The following is an 18,076-nucleotide window of genomic DNA, read 5'->3' as shown; positions in this document are numbered from 1 at the left end:
TAGAGCCAGAGGATGGTTATCTTAGCTCAGTATAAGAACTGGAAATGGGCAAACAACTACCCTGGCCCTGTGCCGTACAACTTGTTGGGGCAACCTCACAGTGACAACAAAACTCCCAGAAGTCACTGTGCCTGGCCAAGAACTAGTCTAGCACATAACCCCACTAAAACTTGCCATTTTTACCCTTTTTTGTACAAATTAAAGTGGCAGGAGGCAGTAAATTTTTGGCAGGATTGGGCAAACATTTCATAATAACTTTTCAGCATATTGTAATTCAAGTGTTCTGAGAGAAAACTAGACTTCTGCGCCTCATCATGGCTCTGTTTTCAGGCTTTAGAAAATCTAGCCAGTGACGGGAGACTTTGACCAATCACAGGTCATTTCAGAAAGAGCGTTCCTATTGAGCGTTCCTATAGGCTGTGCCTTTTGACAGAGCCAGGCTAGCAGTTTCCCCCTGCTTCCAGTTTGTATGCTAAGCTAAGCTAACCATCTCCTGGATTCAGACTCATATTCAATGGTCAGATTTGAGAGAACTCTTGGCAAGAAATTGTATTTGTGCATTTCCCAAAATGTTGAACTATCCCTTTAAAGAATTACCACCAAACAATCAGGAAAACAATAAAAGATTTTTTTTCCTGTCAGTACAGCAGGTGCCCTAAAGCTCTGTAATATGTCCAATCAAATTCTACCTACATGAAAAAAAAAATACTGCTCCAGCAACTTCATTATACAGTATGAAACAGACCAACCTTTTTGTCATCTTGTCATCTTGTCATGGTTTCACAAAGTATTTTCAGAGTTGTTGTCGCTGAAAGGTCAATGGAGAGACCAGTTTAAGAAATGTCCTAGTCTATATTTAGACAGGGCTACTTTTTGTAGACTTTGACAAGACCGCAGGACAATGATATGAGTCCAAAGAATTAGACGACTTGAATTGTCTCCTCACTGTTTTCATGGAATGTTTTTTTCTATTCACATTGTGGATGTAATAGGGAAAAGATTGTTTTTTTTCCTCTTTTCATTTCAAACTGAGCTGAATTAGAACTAAATGTCACTGTGGACCTAATTTGATGCTTTCCCTGCAGCAAAAATGTGTCTAAGCTCTGATCGCTGCTTGGTGCCGTTTCGGCCCGTAAGCTAATCCTGTCATCTCCGACGACGCTATCTGTAACTTTGGCGAGGCGATAATTGAATCTGCCCATTAAGTCTATTTATACTAAATGAACTTATTCTACATTTGTGAAAGAGAGTGCAAGTGTGAAAGAGAGCGTGAAAGAGGGACGGTGAGTCGGAGTTTAAATGACCTGCCAGCTGTCTGCATTAATTAGCGTAGATCTCCGTAGTATGGCGAAGGCATCGTGATGCAAAATATTTTCTTCCGGCTTATAAGAACTTTGATACACCGGTATCCATCTGCTCTATTTACCCTTAGCCCGTTTGATGCCCTCGTGTAAATAACGCCACTCGGCACATGTTTGACGCACTATTACCACAATGTTGCAGTGATGGACAAGCCGCAGATTGCAGACAGTACTTGGTAAATACACTTATTTACACCCACATCTATTCACACATTACGCATCTGTCATTGTGGTGAGAGCACGCACCACAGTAATTACAGAACACTCTCAACCTTTCAACATGTCCCACTGCTGCGTGCAAAAAGCAAAAAAAAAATACATGTTGTCATTTTTAAGGTCTGCAGCGTTCCATGTTTGTTAAAGGTCCCATATTGTGCTCATTTTCAGGTTCAGACTTGTATTTTGTCTTTCTACTAGAACATGCTTACATGCTGTAATGTTCAAAAAAACCTTTATCTTCCTCGTACTGTCAGACTGAATATGCCTGTATTTACCCTCTGTCTGAAACGCTCTGTTTTAGTGCATTTCAAGGGAATTGCAACGGAATTGCGTTGCTAGGCAACAGTTTGGGTACACGTTTACTTCCTGTCAGCTGATGTTATTTACATACACTGCAACAGGAAATAAACTGGGACACATTTAGAATGTTGACGTTTAAAACCGTGAAATTGTCTAAATATTGTATATTTGTGACATCACAAATGGACAAAAATCCTAACGGCTTGTTTCAAACACACAATTTCTGAATACGGTCTGTGTGTGTTTCTCCGTATATTGAGCGTTTTGATAGTTTAAAAGGATTTATAAAGCACTTAAACCTGCCTTATAATATAAAAGACATGACAATCTCACTGTTTACAAAATGGGACCTTTAAGAAATTAGCATAATTCCACATATGTGTTTATGTATTGCATTGGAAACACATTGGTGGTAAACACAATAACATGGCTTATAGGACAATTTGCAACTGAAAAGCTCAGGTTAAATGTTCAATTATCCAGACATAATTATATTTTTTTTAAAGCTGTGACATTTGGATGCAAGCTGCCAGAAGACTGTTGGGTATGGACAAGACTTGAGTGAGTCTATAGTCTCTCACTTTACACTGCCCCAGGTTCTCCATTCTCTTGTGTATTTTCACAGTTGTACACCTAGAGGTGTTGGTCCACTCAAAATTCAATTCAGTCAATCAGTCTATCAAAGAAGAGCAGATTATGTTTAAATAAGTATTCTGTGATTCATCTAATGATCATTTTCATTATTGATGATTCTCTTGATTATTTTTTTATTTGTGGGATTGGTTGATTAATTATTCAGCTGATAAAATGTATAAAAAAAATAGTGAAAAATGTCCATCACAACTTCCCAGAGCCCAAGGTGACGCCTTCAAATTGCCATGTTTTGTCTAACTGACAGACTTTCAATTTACGAGCCGCAAATCCTCACATTTTAGAAGCTAGAAACAGCAAAAGGTTTGCCATTTTTGCTTGATAAATGACCGAAACTATCTATCAACATTACAATTGCATCTTTTACTATGCACATAGCAGCAAGAATGAAGGAGCACGGTGATGCTTTGAACGTCAGCATGGCAACTTGCTCACAATGACAATGCTAACAAACTACTGTTTAGCAAATAAAATGTTTTCCACACCCATTTGTGCCCAAAGACATTATTTAGTATGATCAGGAAAAATGCCATGTTTGTTCTGATTAGTAAATGTCTTGAAATTTAGTACAGATACTTTGGGCAAGTATCTAACAGTACGACTTTGAAATAAATATATATATATATGCTTCATTATACATATAATATAATAATAAAATATAATGGAGTATATTACAAAAAACAGTAGTCCCATGTGCCAAAAGACTAGACATAGTATGATGAGGAAAAACTCACTTTCCAGTTGTTGAGACATTTGAGTCTAGACCAAAGTGTTGGACTGACAGACCAACACTGCCATCCATAGAGCCATGCCGCCAGCGTAGCTAAAAACATATTTTGAAATAAACATTTTTCTTCATATCAAGATATCTCTTAAATAAAAATATCTGATATAAACCACTTTACATCCCAAAATAAATGTAAATCTCTATATTTATTCAAAATTTGTTACGATACCATAATCCTTTGTATTGGCTTACCCCAGGTTTATTTACAGTCATTTTGAGTAACTGTAATTGATCGATTCTCTCGGTTGCATGCCTGGTGGGTGTGGTTCACTGTACCCAGGTCAGTATTGTGATGTAGTGTCTGTACAGTAGTGGGAGATTTTGCTTTTCGTAATATTTGTGGTTCCAGTTGTGACTGTCTTTATACTTGGAGACACTAAACAGTCTTGCACACAAATGTGGAGACTTAAGAGTTGTTCCAGTAGCTCCACCTCCCAACAGTAACTGAGGGACATCCTGTCATGTCTCCCATTGCTTCTGATGTCTACATCATACATCATCTACATTCATCACTTATACAGTGTGGAGGCCATCAGGCACTTTCAGCAGGACGACGGCTCCCATGTGACAAGACATGATGTAGTCTTAATGCATAGTGGAGCACTGGTTATACTCTACTAGCTTAAAGCTGCAGTGGGTAGAAATGGAGCAAATATCATTACCAAGCACCGCCCACCAGCTGGAGCACAGCCAATAGGAACGCTCTCTCTCCGAAATGACCTGTAATTCGCCAAAGTCTCCCGTCACGGGATAGATTTTCCAAAGCCTGAGAACAGAGCCATGAGGAGGTGCAGAAGTCTAGTTATCTCTCACAACACTTGAATTACAATATGCTGAAAGGTTATTATGAAATTTTGCCCAATGATGCCAAAAACGTTCTGCCTACTGCAGCTTTAAGAAGCAGGATGGGTTTATGACATTTATGAGCCGCCAGTGCACTAATGTGGGCCACATGCAGAGTGTGTGGATGGCAACCAGTGTACTTTTACCTGTTTGAGTTTCATTCATGCTTCTTTTGAAGTGCAGTCCTTTTTATAATAAGACAACACAGAGAGTTGTCCTTGGAGACGAAAAAAACATTAGCACACAGTGTAAAGCTGCTGAACACAATGTGCAATGAATCAGTGATGAAGGGAGCCACGGTTGTGTGTGTGTGTGTGTGTGTGTGTGTGTGTGTGTGTGTGTGTGTGCCCCGTGATGAGTGTTGACAGTCTGTGAGTTCATTAATCAGCCACGTACTGTGGCTGTCAGGATGCGAGTCTGGATCGGATCCAGTTCCTGCTGGGACGGATCCGCTTTATGTGACCCAATGCTGATGCCGGGTACCTGCTATGTGTGTCCATACATGCCCTTACATATACAGAACCAGATCAAATGAAGACTCACTCCATCATCATCACAGCTTGCATGCTGACGGTCTCCCTCTGTTTGCCCTGCTGCCTGCTGGCTGTCACTGCAGCTTACAAACTGGCCTTACATCCCTGTTTCACCACCTGCTTGTATATGAGGTCATTCCAGGTCCCCCTGACAAGCTGGCTGTCAACCAGCTGGCAGGTACATGTCTTAATGCAAGCTGCTTATACTGCCAAACTGACAGAGAAGGAAAGCAAACAATGTTAAACAAAACGATTCTCCACCAGGAAATGCTTATTTAGACGGCAGATAGACCCACGTGTCTCCCAAACCAGCATGACTGACATGTCTGCCCCCTTTGCTGTAAAATCTTCCTCCCTTCCTTCTTCATAATCAGCTTCCCATGGTTTGTTTAATACTGCAAACCCTAACACTGTACTGTGAGTTAAATAGCACAAAAATGGACACATTTGTCGAACATCTAGAAACAATTCATTTTGAGTTTTAAAGCTGCAGTGGGTAGAAATGCAGCAAAATATGATTAAAAGTTATTTTTATAAAACGGTCACTATATCGTGACAGCAGTGCATGAGACAGGTAATCTCAAAAAAATCATCTTCCTCTTTGTGCTCCGGTGCTCCTAATGGCATCTGCAAGATTTCACAGACCGGAGGAAAAACAAGCAGTAAGAGCTGATCTGGAGTCTGCCGTCCAGCTGCCGTCTATGAAAGCCGGCTGTCAATTACTCGCGAACTCCGACCAAACGGTCAAACTAGGCAGCGTTGATCAAATATGAATCATTATTATGTTACTGTAATGCCTATTTCTCTCCTCAAATGTTTTCAGAATCATCTTGTAGTGTACTGTTTAGCTGTAAAATGAGAAAGTTTGTGACCCAGCAGCCTGGTTTAGATCTGTTGAGGAAATACCAAGTACACACATGACTGGAGCACAGCCAATAGGAACGCTCTCTCAATGAAATGACCTGTGATTTGCCAAAGTCTCCTGTCATGGGATAGATTTTCTAAAGCCTGAAAACAGAGCAATGAGGAGGTGCAGAAGTCTAGTTTTGAGGTGTTGAGGAGTTGCAGCATCACATGCTCTCTCTCTCTCTCACTTGTTAACGTTACGGGCCGCCGGTCTTGCAATGTCTGCCAATACACTAGCTGGCAGAAACCCATCTCATCTTGTCGTCACCCCAAAAAAACACATGAATCTTTTAGTAAACAAACACAACAAGGGGGAGTGAGAATGGGTTGCCTCAACCATCAATATTGAAGGAGCTTTTAGACATGCACTGTTTATTCCTTACTACTGTATACTCTGTTCCGACTACGTGTTTCTGTTCTCATCAATGGAACAACGTTCAGCATTTGGCTTTTGCTAGCCCTTCTTTATAACCATGTCTCCCAGCCAGCTGTAGGCTTTGATGTGCCCGCTGTTCATCCCTTGCCCCCTTCTCCATCCTCGACACTTCTTGGCAGCCTTCCAAGGCAGTATCTTGTCGTGATCCTCACGTCCCCTCCATGAACCTTTGGTCATTCTCGCTCATTACTACTCGGCACTCCGGCTCACTTCGCCGCCAGCTGGGATGCATCTCATTAGATGCAGTCCATTTGATGTACCTGATGTTCATGCTGCGTTTCCCTTCACAGCTACCAGATACTGTGTTTGTTCTTTCATATCAAACACAAACAAGGATGCTCAGTCAAAAAATCATTGTTAAAGAAATGATCCTTGAAATTCTTTCCTTTTTCAAATTTGTGTTGTGTGGACTCATTACAATGGTGCTTTTGCACTTTCCCAGACATCACTTGTCAGTTAAATACATTGTGGGCGGTACTGTAATCATCTTCCATGGGTTTTCTGTTGGTTTCTGTTCTTTTTTCTTTTTCTGTTCAGCAATTATAGCTATGAATGTTCATGCTTACCACTAAGTTCTTCTATGTATTTACTTCAAACACACTCTAATCCTAAAACCTCCGGTTGCACACCTCAAGATTGTTAACTGTAACCATGACCTTTCCCTGACCTTGTGCTTTAGTTTCCATAACCATATTTTAACCTTTCCCATAATTGCGATCATATGTAAGTAACCAAGGGCCTACATGTAGAAAATGCATTGTCATTACATTATTGAACATTATTTAGGGTTTTGCATAATCAATCAATATTGATGTTTTTATCTGGCAGTAGAGTTGGTCTAACAATGTTCTAATTTCTCTCGCGATATATTACATTGACAGGGTATCGAGCACATGCTTTATGTTTATTATTACAATTAACGTAATTTTATACCAAATTAGAAAATGCATTTCCTGCTGAAAATGCGTGGGAATGCTGACGGCTGAAATTATTTGCAAAGCATTGCTGAAAATGCAGAAATGTGAAATGACTTGTCTAAAAATGTTAAAGCTCAAATACATTGCACTGCTGAAAAACCTAGAAGATGAAATGTACAACTGGCAGAGTTGGAAGTTGAACTGCATTAGCTAAAGAAGCTAAACTGTAATACTGTCAATAGTGGTACATTTTAAGTGACTTTCCTTAATAGGCAGAAAGAAGAAATGCTTTATATGAATATCAGACAGATGAACTGCAATGCTAAACACAAAGAGATTATTATTGAATTGACGCTTTGGCAATATTGTTCACCTAACAATCATGCCAATAAAGTATATTGAATTGAAATTGAATTGAATTGATAGAGAGATACAGAGACAAACAGAGAGACAGAGAGAGAGAGATACAGAGACAGACAGAGAGACACAGAGACGGACAGACAGAGAGAGAGAGAGAGAAAGACAGAGAGAGACAGACAAAGAGGGAGAGACAGACGGACAGAGAGAGAGTAGTATTTGGGTTTGACTAAACCTTTCTAATCGTTAGACTAGTAGTAGTAGTAGTAGTAGTAGTAGTAGTAGTATTAGTATTAGTAGTAGTAGTAGTAGTATTAGTAGTAGTAGTATTAGTAGTAGTAGCAGCAGCAGCATCAGTAGTTGTAGTCAAAGTAGTAGCAACAGTATCAGCAGCAGCAGCACTATAGCAGAAGACGCTGATATATAATGTTTACATACTCTTTAAAATGCTGACATTTGAGAGGACATGAGAGGAGCAACAATATTGGAGATTTATAGGCCAAACACACACACACAAGCAGTGTGTGTGCGTGTGTGTGTGTGTCACTGGTTGCCATGGTGATTGGGTCAGTCAGGGGTGCAGAGGGGAGGGGCAGACCAAATCTAAACTGACAGACAGTTGTTTTTTTACAAATCCACCTGTCAATCCCTGCTTCCTAGTCAAAAAACGTCAAATCAACAAAATATTATTATCATCAGAGAGAAGAGACTGCCGAATGCATTGATGTTGTTTTTACGTGTGTAGAGTGAAAACTGTGATCATGGGAGCAGGCTAGAAAAGTCCCTTTGTCTGCTTTCTGTCTGACATTTAACATTGCTTTTGATGGAGCGGTTTGTTGGACTAACTCTAACTTTGGGGATCCTAGAGTCAAATGTGTATTTTAGTCCATAAAATGGAATGGCACAAAATTTCCTACAATTTGACCTAAATTTTATGTATGAAGCGTGAAAATTGTAGGTGTGGGAGCAATTTGTTCAGAAAGGTTTCAGAAGATTAAAAAAGGTCCTCTACACTCTATAGCTCTGATGTGACTCACTCTAGCTCTGAACATTCCGTCCAATTCACACCCATTAAAAACTCAGAACAAATCTGAAAACAGCATAAAACTTAAACTGTGATCATTCAAAAACTGTAAAAGATATAAAAAATCTGAATGTAAGTTTAATAGTTCAAATTCTTGTTACCCGTCTAAAGCTTAAATGGTGTCTGTAGCTGAAAGTATGCAGAAGCAGTAGCATTCCAAAGTGGAGTATGTTTAAGAGGATTTGAAGATTTTCTCCACTGAGTTACATTGTAAAAAAAAATTTCAAAAAAGCTTAATATCTTAAAAAGTATAAATGGTAGAAAAAAGTTGAATGTAAGCATTAATGTCCTTACAGAGCTGAATATTTTGATAGTTGAATGGTTTCTGAAGCTGGAAGTATGCAGAAGTAGTTATAGTCCAAAAAATGTACGGAAGAAAAAAAGTACGGAAGAAATAGAAGAAGTTGAATAAAGATTCAAAGAACAATACTGCCCATGATGTCAAAAATTGGCCTCTGGCCATCCACTGCTATTGTTCCCAGACTACTTTATTTCAATTATGAGAAATACAAATGCTGTTCTTGTTATATGAATTCAGTCTCTAACAGATCTAACTCGGGGCACGCTCATACATTCTCATAATTTCCCCATGGATGTATTTACCTGGAGAGCACCAACAGGTCAGCAACATAAATCTGCATTGTCTCTTGTGGGGAAGTGATGCACTAGAGAGAGAGGGAGAGAGAGGCAGAGATAGAATATTAATTAAAAAATGTTTCCCTAAAGAGAGAGCCAGCACTGGCTCTGTAATTAAAGCTTTTCAGTCTCAACATTTATCCCCTCTTATAATTATTTCAAACTACTAAGTGCATGGTTGAAGAGTTTGTGTGTTTGCCTGTGTGCGCGCGCGTGCGTGTATTTGCCTGTGTGTAAATACACATTACTACAGATTAGGCTACAAAACAGGGACACACTCAAATCTAGATTGGATGGAATGGAAATCAATGGGAGAATTCCCAAAACCCACCACTGACCTTTAATAACCAAAAAGGACCTCTATTCACTATCGAGGTCAACTCAATTTATTGACAGAAATTGTTTTCTTATTCAGGGCCAAAGGGATTTCAGCCTCTCAATGCAAAACTGAATCAAACACTGGCCAAGGTAACAGTACACAATACGCCTCAGCCCTAAAATACAGTCTCCTTTTTCCTTTTAGCAGCAGAGCTCATCTCTGTCGGACCATCTATTCGTCTTTTATATTTACTCAGAATGGTTTTGTGTTTTTGATAATAAAGACTTAGGAACCAGGGTGCATAATTAGTTGGGCTCATACAGTTCATTTGTGGTTTCCAAGCTAAAGGGTCCAATATGCTCACCTCTGTAATACTACAGTACCTACATGATATTCCAGAGTTATATTTTGAGACTCAACTTGAGTCATGGTTAAGAAACAAAAATGAAGAATTGAATTGGACTTGATTGGTCACTGGAATTGTTGGCCTTGTTAACAAAGAACTAACACACCTTCAAAGAGAAAATTAAAAAAGAAAATTGAAAGGAAAATGTTTGAATACCATGTCATTTTAGCATTCAGCGCTCAGAGACAACATAAGTAAGTCTTTCAGTTCAACTTGTAAGTCCCGACAACTTAACCCTTGACTTGGATTTACCCTCAAAGACCTAGGACTTGGCTTGGACTAAATTGGACCTGTTTTGATTGACTTGAGACTCCACTCGAACTTGCTGTTGAACTTGTTTGATTTGAGACTTGATATGGATATGTCTCAAATTACTCAAGCCTTGACTCGGACTTGTCTCAACTGACTCAAGAGTTGACCTGGACTTATATCAACTGATCAAGGACTTGAATTGAACTTATCTCGCCTGATCTGCAACTTGGCCTTGAGCTTGTCTCAAAACAACTTGAGTCTTGGATTGAACTGGTTTTGATTGACTTGAGACTTGACTTGGACTTGTCTCAACTGACTCAAGAGTTGACTTGAACTGTCTTGTTTGACTTGATACTGGACATGGATATGTCTCAATTTACTCAAGTCTTAACTTGGACTTGTATCGACTGATCTGAGACTCGAATTGAACTTATCTCGCCTGACCTGCAACTTGGCTTGAGCTCATCTCAGATGCTTTGAGACATGACTTAAAGTTGTCTTGATTGACTTGATACTTGACTTGGACCTATCTCGATTGGCTCAAAGCTTGACTTGAACTTGTCTTGAATGACTTCTGTCTTGACTTAAACTCATCTCAATTGACCTGAGAATTTATTCGAACTTGTCTCAATTGACTCGAGATTTGGTACTTGACTTTAACTTGCCTAAAAGACTTAAAAATAGCTCTGTGATATACAGTATGTAACGAATGGGAACAGAGTGAAATGGATGCATCTTTGACAAACAATTAAGATATTCATTGGACTTAAACAACAACTTGTCTGACACAGTGAAGTGACAGCCAGTCAGCTACAGTCAGGATTCTATCTAGACGCCAGTAGATCTTCAGCGCTACATAGGATTTGCAGCAATAAAATGCCTTCTTGACTACACTACATTGCTGCCAAGCTTACATTGAAAAGACTGAAATAAAGTGGCCCTGCTGCTTTCTGCCGCCTGTCTGTCATTACAACAATTTGGCTGCTCGGTTTTCAAGTGAAGCGATCAAACTCATGCAAGTAATGCGTGGTGAAATCACGGCTCACTCCTCGCCTGATGGTAAAGTTAAGGTAATTAGTTACAGCAGCCTTGGAGGTTTCATAATCAGGCTTTTATAACTCAGCTTGGTTTGGTCGGCTTCCAGTGTGAAATCGCCTCACAGCTCGTTTCAGTTCCGCTCAGTTCTGTCTCAATGCCCCTGTAATGAGAGGAAGTCTTTCAAAGTTTTATCATCTCATACCCTGCATTCTGACTCTGTTTTATTTTTAAAGACATGCAGTTAATTTCAGCATAAATTGCTTCTAGTCAAGCTCTTCTCCGTCCCTACACAGAACTCCAATTGCCGTTGGCATCATCTATACTTCATCTTTTGCATAGACCATTGACAAAATAAAATTGTGAAATTGTATCAGGGCTTAGAACATGATCATATGAGAGTTGTTATTCCCATGCTCTGTTATGTCTCATAAGTTGTTGCAGCAATTTGGGGGTTGATTGTTACACAGATTTGGTGCTAAATTTAACCATTTGTTACCACTCGAGAATTGATAAACAATGATCAGTAATCCCTCCAAAATACCACATTAAGACACCAAGACCTTGAGAAACACCATAGAAAAAGCCATGCTGTGATTTGGGATCAAAAACTTTTGACATTTGGAGATTTCTGCAAGAATTGCTCTTTCGGCGACTGGATGGCGAGCACTTGTGTTGTGTAAACTGCTCAGAAACCCCCTTATTGTCAATCAACCTAGTAAAGCCATCCATCCTCTGAATGCTCTAGGTCTCTAGTTTGTGGCTGTAACGTTTCATGAGGCTGTTTATATAATTCCAAGACTGTTTGGGGACCCCAGTGTACAGAAATATTCAAATACACCATTTTAGTATTGGTGAAAATAACACATTTGTACTGCATGCGAGAAACTGCATGTGATTCTCATAAAGTGGGCATGTCTGTAAAGGGGAGACTCGTGGGTACCCATAGAACCCACGAGAAAATGGCCATGCCAGTTTTTCCCCACCAAAATTTAGCATAACCTCGTAGTGTTATTTAGCGATCTTCCCGACAAGCTAGCATGACATGAGCCCGCTACAACCTCCGAAAGACAGAATAGGGCCGTCGGAGTTTTAAGGGGATAAACACACATAAGAATCCCCTCAGGCCTCTTGTCAGTTTCAGAGTGCACACACACCTATTGAAGCATATATAAGCCCCTGAAATTTTAATACAGATCTAGAGAAGAGCAGAGGGGAAGGAAGAGGGAGAGAAGGAGCAACAGAAAGGGGAAAAAATGAGGGCAGAGTTGGAGAGATGAGGGAAAAAAGAAAAGATAAGGTGATCCTTGTGGTGAGATTTACCCAAACTGAGAAATAAAAAGCAATGAAGGTATAAATGTCATGTAATAGAGACAAATATGGGTTTTAATATTACTTTTACAATTCCAACACATAATTAAATTAGGCTGAGAAGGCTCCTGCTAACATTTGTGGATTGAACATGTTGGCACTCTCATTTCTTTATGCTAAGCTAAGCTAACCTCCTGGCTGTAGCTTCATATCTATCATTTATATTCCTATACATCAATCTTCCCATCTAAATCTCTGTAAGAAAGCAATAACTGTATTTCCCAAAATGTCAAACCATTCCTTTAAATATGAATTACTAAAGCTGTGATCTTTATTATGTATGGAAATATGGAAAACTAGAAGTGCACTCGGAGAGCGGAGACCTCCGCCAAGGCAGGTTTCATGTACATTGCATGTAAAAGATTCCTGAAGCCAGATCATGATCCGGATCGCCACCAAAATCTAACGGATTGTTCATTGTGCCACACCCCACCCCTCCAAAAAAAGTCATTCAAATACATCGTGAACTTTTGGAGTTATCCTCCAAACGGACAAACCAACAAACCAACAAACCAACAAACCAACAAACCAATGCCGGTGAGCACATAACCTCCTTCCTAGGCCCTCGGCCTTGGCGGAGGTAATAAAGTATACACTACAGGTTTATAGTGTCCGCCTGGGTCAGCTGTTATCAGCAAACCAACACAGTCTCACGCATTTCCATTTACTCACATCTTATGCAACATTATTAGAAAAGCGAATGTACCATCTGAGAGTGCATTTAACAAAATTGGAGTCTATTCTGCTCTTCTAGCACCACCCGTTCTCCAAAACATTCATTCCATTAAGAGAATTTGAATTAGTGCCCAAATCTTCGGAGGGAAGTGTACGGCCTTTGCTGTAAAGTGTATTTATTGTTCTTCAGTCTACAATGTGAGCTTTGTGTTTGGTATTAAAGTGAAGCTAATTAGACTAATGCTTTATTGTGGCTTTTAGGATTTTTCATTAGGAGCTCCGCACAGATCCCAAGCCAAAACAGCCATCCCATTATTGCCAATCAGTCTCCATTTGTCTAAATAAAAGTCCTGTCCTCAGCGGGGTGCTTTAACACCATGGCTAAATCACCAGAGAGGTACATGCTGACTTTGTTCTTCATTACAGTTAGACATTAATTGATCGCAAATTATGCGTGTTGATGTGACGGAATGAGAGCGTCACACAACGAGCATGTTTTTAAGTCACTGTGAAGAAGTCAGTGGAGGTAAACAGGGAAGTTAAGGACTAGTGAGCAGACAACAATCACAGTAGTTAGATAAATTAACTCTACCTTAAAGGAACAGTGTGTAGCATTTGAGGGGATTTATTGGAAGAACTTGGAATATAATATTAATAAGTATGTTTTCTTTAGTGTATAATCACCTGAAAATAAGAATCGTTGTGTTTTCATTACCTTAGAATGAGCCGTTTATATCTACATAGGGAGAGAGATCTCTTCACGGAGTCCGCTATGTTGCACCGCCATGTTTCTACAGTAGCCCAGAATGGACAAACTAAACACTGGCCCTAGATAGGGCCATTTGTGTTTTTCACGTCGGCCACCATAGTTGTCCTACACACTTGGCACGCACGGGAGAAGTTTCAGTTTGTTGCAATCCGCAACCTCGCCGCTAGATGCCGCCGAAACCTACAAGCTGAACCTTTAAGCGAGTACTCATACTTTAAAGGGAAGTTCCTGTTTGCTTGTTTTCACAAACTCGTTCTAATATTTGTATTTTGACTGACCAGCTCAGTTTTAACATTTTACTCACCAGCTTCATCACTGTAATGTGGGCAAGCTGTGACCATATGAAGATACAACTCTTCAGCAGATTTTAAGGGTCAACCATAGTGCTCAGATAGAGTCTCAGTCTCAGTCTTCAACCTAGTTTCCAATAGCAGCAGGCAGCTGATTTCAGTAAAAAATCGTGATAGGGCGGCTGGTTAGCTCAGTCGGTAGAGCGAGCGCCCATGTATCGCCAAGGCTCTGTCCCTTGCAGCGGTGGACCCGGGTTCGAATCCGGTCTGTGGTCCTTTCCGCATGTCAATTCTCTCTCTCCCCCTTTCAACACTGTCCTATCAATAAAAAAATGCTTAAAAAAATGCCCCCAAAAAAATAACATTTAAAAAAAAAAAAATCGTGATAGACAGACAAAGATAGCCCCTGGATGGTGAACATAGTGGAACAATTAGCCAGTAATGCTAAATATTTCCCCCAGGAGTTGGTGGAGATGTTGCTCCGTGTCTGCTTCACTTATAAATAGGCAACTGTTTGTTTACTTGTTTTCTATAACAACTTAAAGCAGCAGTAGGCGAGAGAATGGAGCAAATATGATTAAAACAAGTTATTTTTATAAAACGTCACTATATCCTGACAGTAGTGCATTAGACAGGTAATCTGAAAAAAATCATGTTCCTCTGTGTCCTCTGGTGCTCCTAATGGCATCTGCAAGATTTCACTGACCGGAGGAAAACAACCAATCAGAGCTGATCTGGAGTCTGCCGTCCAGCTACCATCTATGAGAGCCAGCATCGCGAACTCTGATGAAACGTTCAAACTAGGCAGAGCTGATCAAATATGAATCAATATTCTGTTACTGTAATGCCTATTTCTCTCCTCACATGTTTTCAGGAACATCTTGTAGTGTACTGTTTAGCTGTAAAATGAGAAAGTTTGTGACCCGGCAGCCATGTTGAGATAAGTTTAGGAAATACCAAGCACCGCCCACCAGCCGGAGCACAGCCAATAAGATCGCTCTCTCTGAAATGACTTGATTGGCCAAAGTCTCCCATCACAGGCTAGATTTTATTAAAGCCTGAAAACAGAGCCATGAGGAGGTGCAGAAGTCTAGTTTTCTCTCAGAACACTTGAATTACAATATGCTGAAAGGTTATTATGGAATACAAAAAATTCTGCCTACTGCCACTTTAATTCTGTTCAGGGTGGTTTAGGCTACATTGGACAGATCATCTCTCTATCACAGGGCTAACACATATTTACAGACAACCATTCACACATTAAAGGGACAGTATTTTGGGGGATCTATTAGCAGAAATTAAATACAATATTAATAACTATATTTTTATTAGTGTATAACCACCTGAAAATAAGAGTCGTGTTCTGTTAGCTTAGAATGAGCCGTTTATATCTACATAGGGAGCGGGTCCTCTCCACAGAGTCCGCCATGTTTCTACAGTAGCCCAGAACGGACAAATCAAACTGGCTAGTAAGAGCATTTCATGTTTTAATGTTACCTGAAAGCCGCCGTAATTCTCCGACACGCTTGGAAAGGGATGGGTGTTGGAGAAGGGGTTTTCAGTTGGTTGCAATCTGCAGCCTCGCCGCTAGATGCCGCCAAATCCTACCCACTTTCCCTTTAACACTATACTGTGAAATTTAAAGTCAGCAGTTCACCTAACCTGTATGGCTTTGGACTCTGGTAGCCAACTGGAACACTTATGCAGACACAGGGAAAACATGCAAAAGTCCACTCACAAAAAGGCCAGCTGTTCTCCTATCAAATACCAAAAATAAATAAATAACACAGAAATGTGAAAGTTGGCCAGAGGATTATTCCTGGCAAAAACCTCGACAGACCGCAAGCTTTTAGAACAGCAGATGTAGAAGCTTTCATTGACTGGATGAACAGCAAATTACTATTGTGTTGCAACTAGAAATAGTCTTTTTTATGCATATATACAAATTTTGCAGCGTCGATTGTTACTCAAATTATGTCACACTAATTCTATGGTTTTACAAATATCCCGCTATGATTATGAGAATGGAGCTACATCAGTTTACCTCGTACAATACTACTGTCCAAGCTGGCCTCTAGCAGGGTTTATTCGGTCTTGTTATAGATCCGCTCCACTCAGACGCCTTCCCACTTCAAACTAACCACCCCACAATCACCATCTCCCTTTCTTTGCAACCCTTTATTCCTCCTCCTCCTCCTCAGTCTGCATCCACCCACCGGCACTTCAGAGCTGCCAGCCTCCACCGTCCTCAGTGTCTTGTTTCTGTGCAGCTGAAGGACTTGTCAACACTGGTATGCTAAAGGTGTCTGATTAAATCTCGAGTGATGTTCAATTTATTTCAGCTTTGCTCAGACTCTGTTGCTCAGGGAACGGAGAAGATTGAGGGCACGAAGAAGTACTGAAAAATGTATAAAGTGTACAGGAACATGTTGAAAAGATAAAATCTTAAGCTCTCTGTTTAGCTCGCCCACATCGTTCACTCTTTTCAACAGCGCAATTTGACATTTCATAAGAATGTGCACTCCAAACAAATGACATTTTCCATCTACTCGCTCTTCACTTCACTTAGTTTTGTTTCCCTGAGAATTTAAACTCACTCCAACACATCTTCATTTAAGTCTTTCATTGGAGAGTTATTCGAAGAAACTGGCAATGATAGAAAAATAAGTTGTCGCAGATGGTTTTGGTGGAGAAGAGTTGTACATCCATTTTGCCTTTTGTTTACAGTGATCCATAGCTGACATTTTTTCCCTGCTGATAAATGATGTTCCATGCCCCTTGGGACCATGGCAGACCATTAATAATGTAGCGTAAAATATCAATACCACAAATGTCAGGGGGGGAGATCAAACATTTTTTTTCTTTCAAATAATGAGCAAATACATATTTTATGTAGGAAATATGTAAGCAATGCTACTTATTTCCTATTAGCACGATAATAGGCTCGTGTATACCAGCAATCCAGAATAAAGCCTTTAAAGTGGGTAGGCAGTATAGTTTTGGCATCATTGGGCAAAAATTCCATAATAACCTTTCAGCATATATAGAAAACTAGACTTCTGCACCTCCTCATGGCTCTGTTTTCAGGCTTTCTAGCCCATGATGGGAGACTTTGACCAATGACAGTTCATTTCAGAGAGAGAGCGTTCCTATTGGCTGTGCTCTAGCTGGGGGGCGGTGCTTGGTATTTCCTCAACAGATCTCAACATGTCTGCCGGGTCACAAACTTTCTCGTTTTACAGCTAAACACTACACTACAAGATGAATCAGAAAACAGTTGAGGAGAGAAATAGGCATTACAGTAACAGAATATTGATTCATAATTGATTGACAGCCGGCTCTCATAGACGGCAGGTGGACGGCAGACTCAAGATCAGCTCTGACTGCTTGTTTTCCTCCGGTCTGCCTGTGAAATCTTTGCAGATGCCATTAGGAGCACCAGAGGACACAGAGGAACATGATTTTTTTTCAGCTTACCTGTCTCATGCACTACTGTCAGGATATAGCGACCGTTTTATAAAAATAAATTTTTCTAATCATATTTGCTCCATTTCTACCCACTACTGCTTTAAACATTTTTGTTCTTATCACTAAAGCTGCATTCGGATGATAAGAAATTTGCTCTTCGCTCACTGCGAGTAGGGTGCCGAGCATATTGCAGACACTTGCATAGGCAAAGGGCAGCACAGGTATACGTCATCGGAAAGTGGCTACGTCACTGACTACAGCTGTTATTTCATTGGTTATGCTTTTAAATGTCAGCAGCAACCAAGGTCAAAGTTGAACTTTGTGTGGCATCTGTTGGGCACGACCTCACTTCCCATAGGAAAACAATGGCACCGAGTGGTTTTACTGCTGATCATTATGTGGGCGACATTGAGAAGCAGAACACATCTGAACAAGGGGGGGCATAATTTCAAGGCTGACAC

General features: G+C 40.2%; 1 protein-coding gene across 2 annotated transcripts in view; it reads left to right on the top strand.

The window, feature by feature from the left end:
• smpd3 (sphingomyelin phosphodiesterase 3) overlaps positions 1-18,076 on the top strand; it is a 76,090-nt gene that overhangs the window by 37,450 nt on the left and 20,564 nt on the right. The gene's annotated exons all lie outside the window — the stretch shown is intronic.

Source organism: Sebastes umbrosus, chromosome 4 (genome assembly GCF_015220745.1).
Source record: "Sebastes umbrosus isolate fSebUmb1 chromosome 4, fSebUmb1.pri, whole genome shotgun sequence".
In the NCBI taxonomy this organism is placed as follows: domain Eukaryota; kingdom Metazoa; phylum Chordata; class Actinopteri; order Perciformes; family Sebastidae; genus Sebastes; species Sebastes umbrosus.
This window is presented reverse-complemented; position numbering and strand designations above follow the sequence as displayed.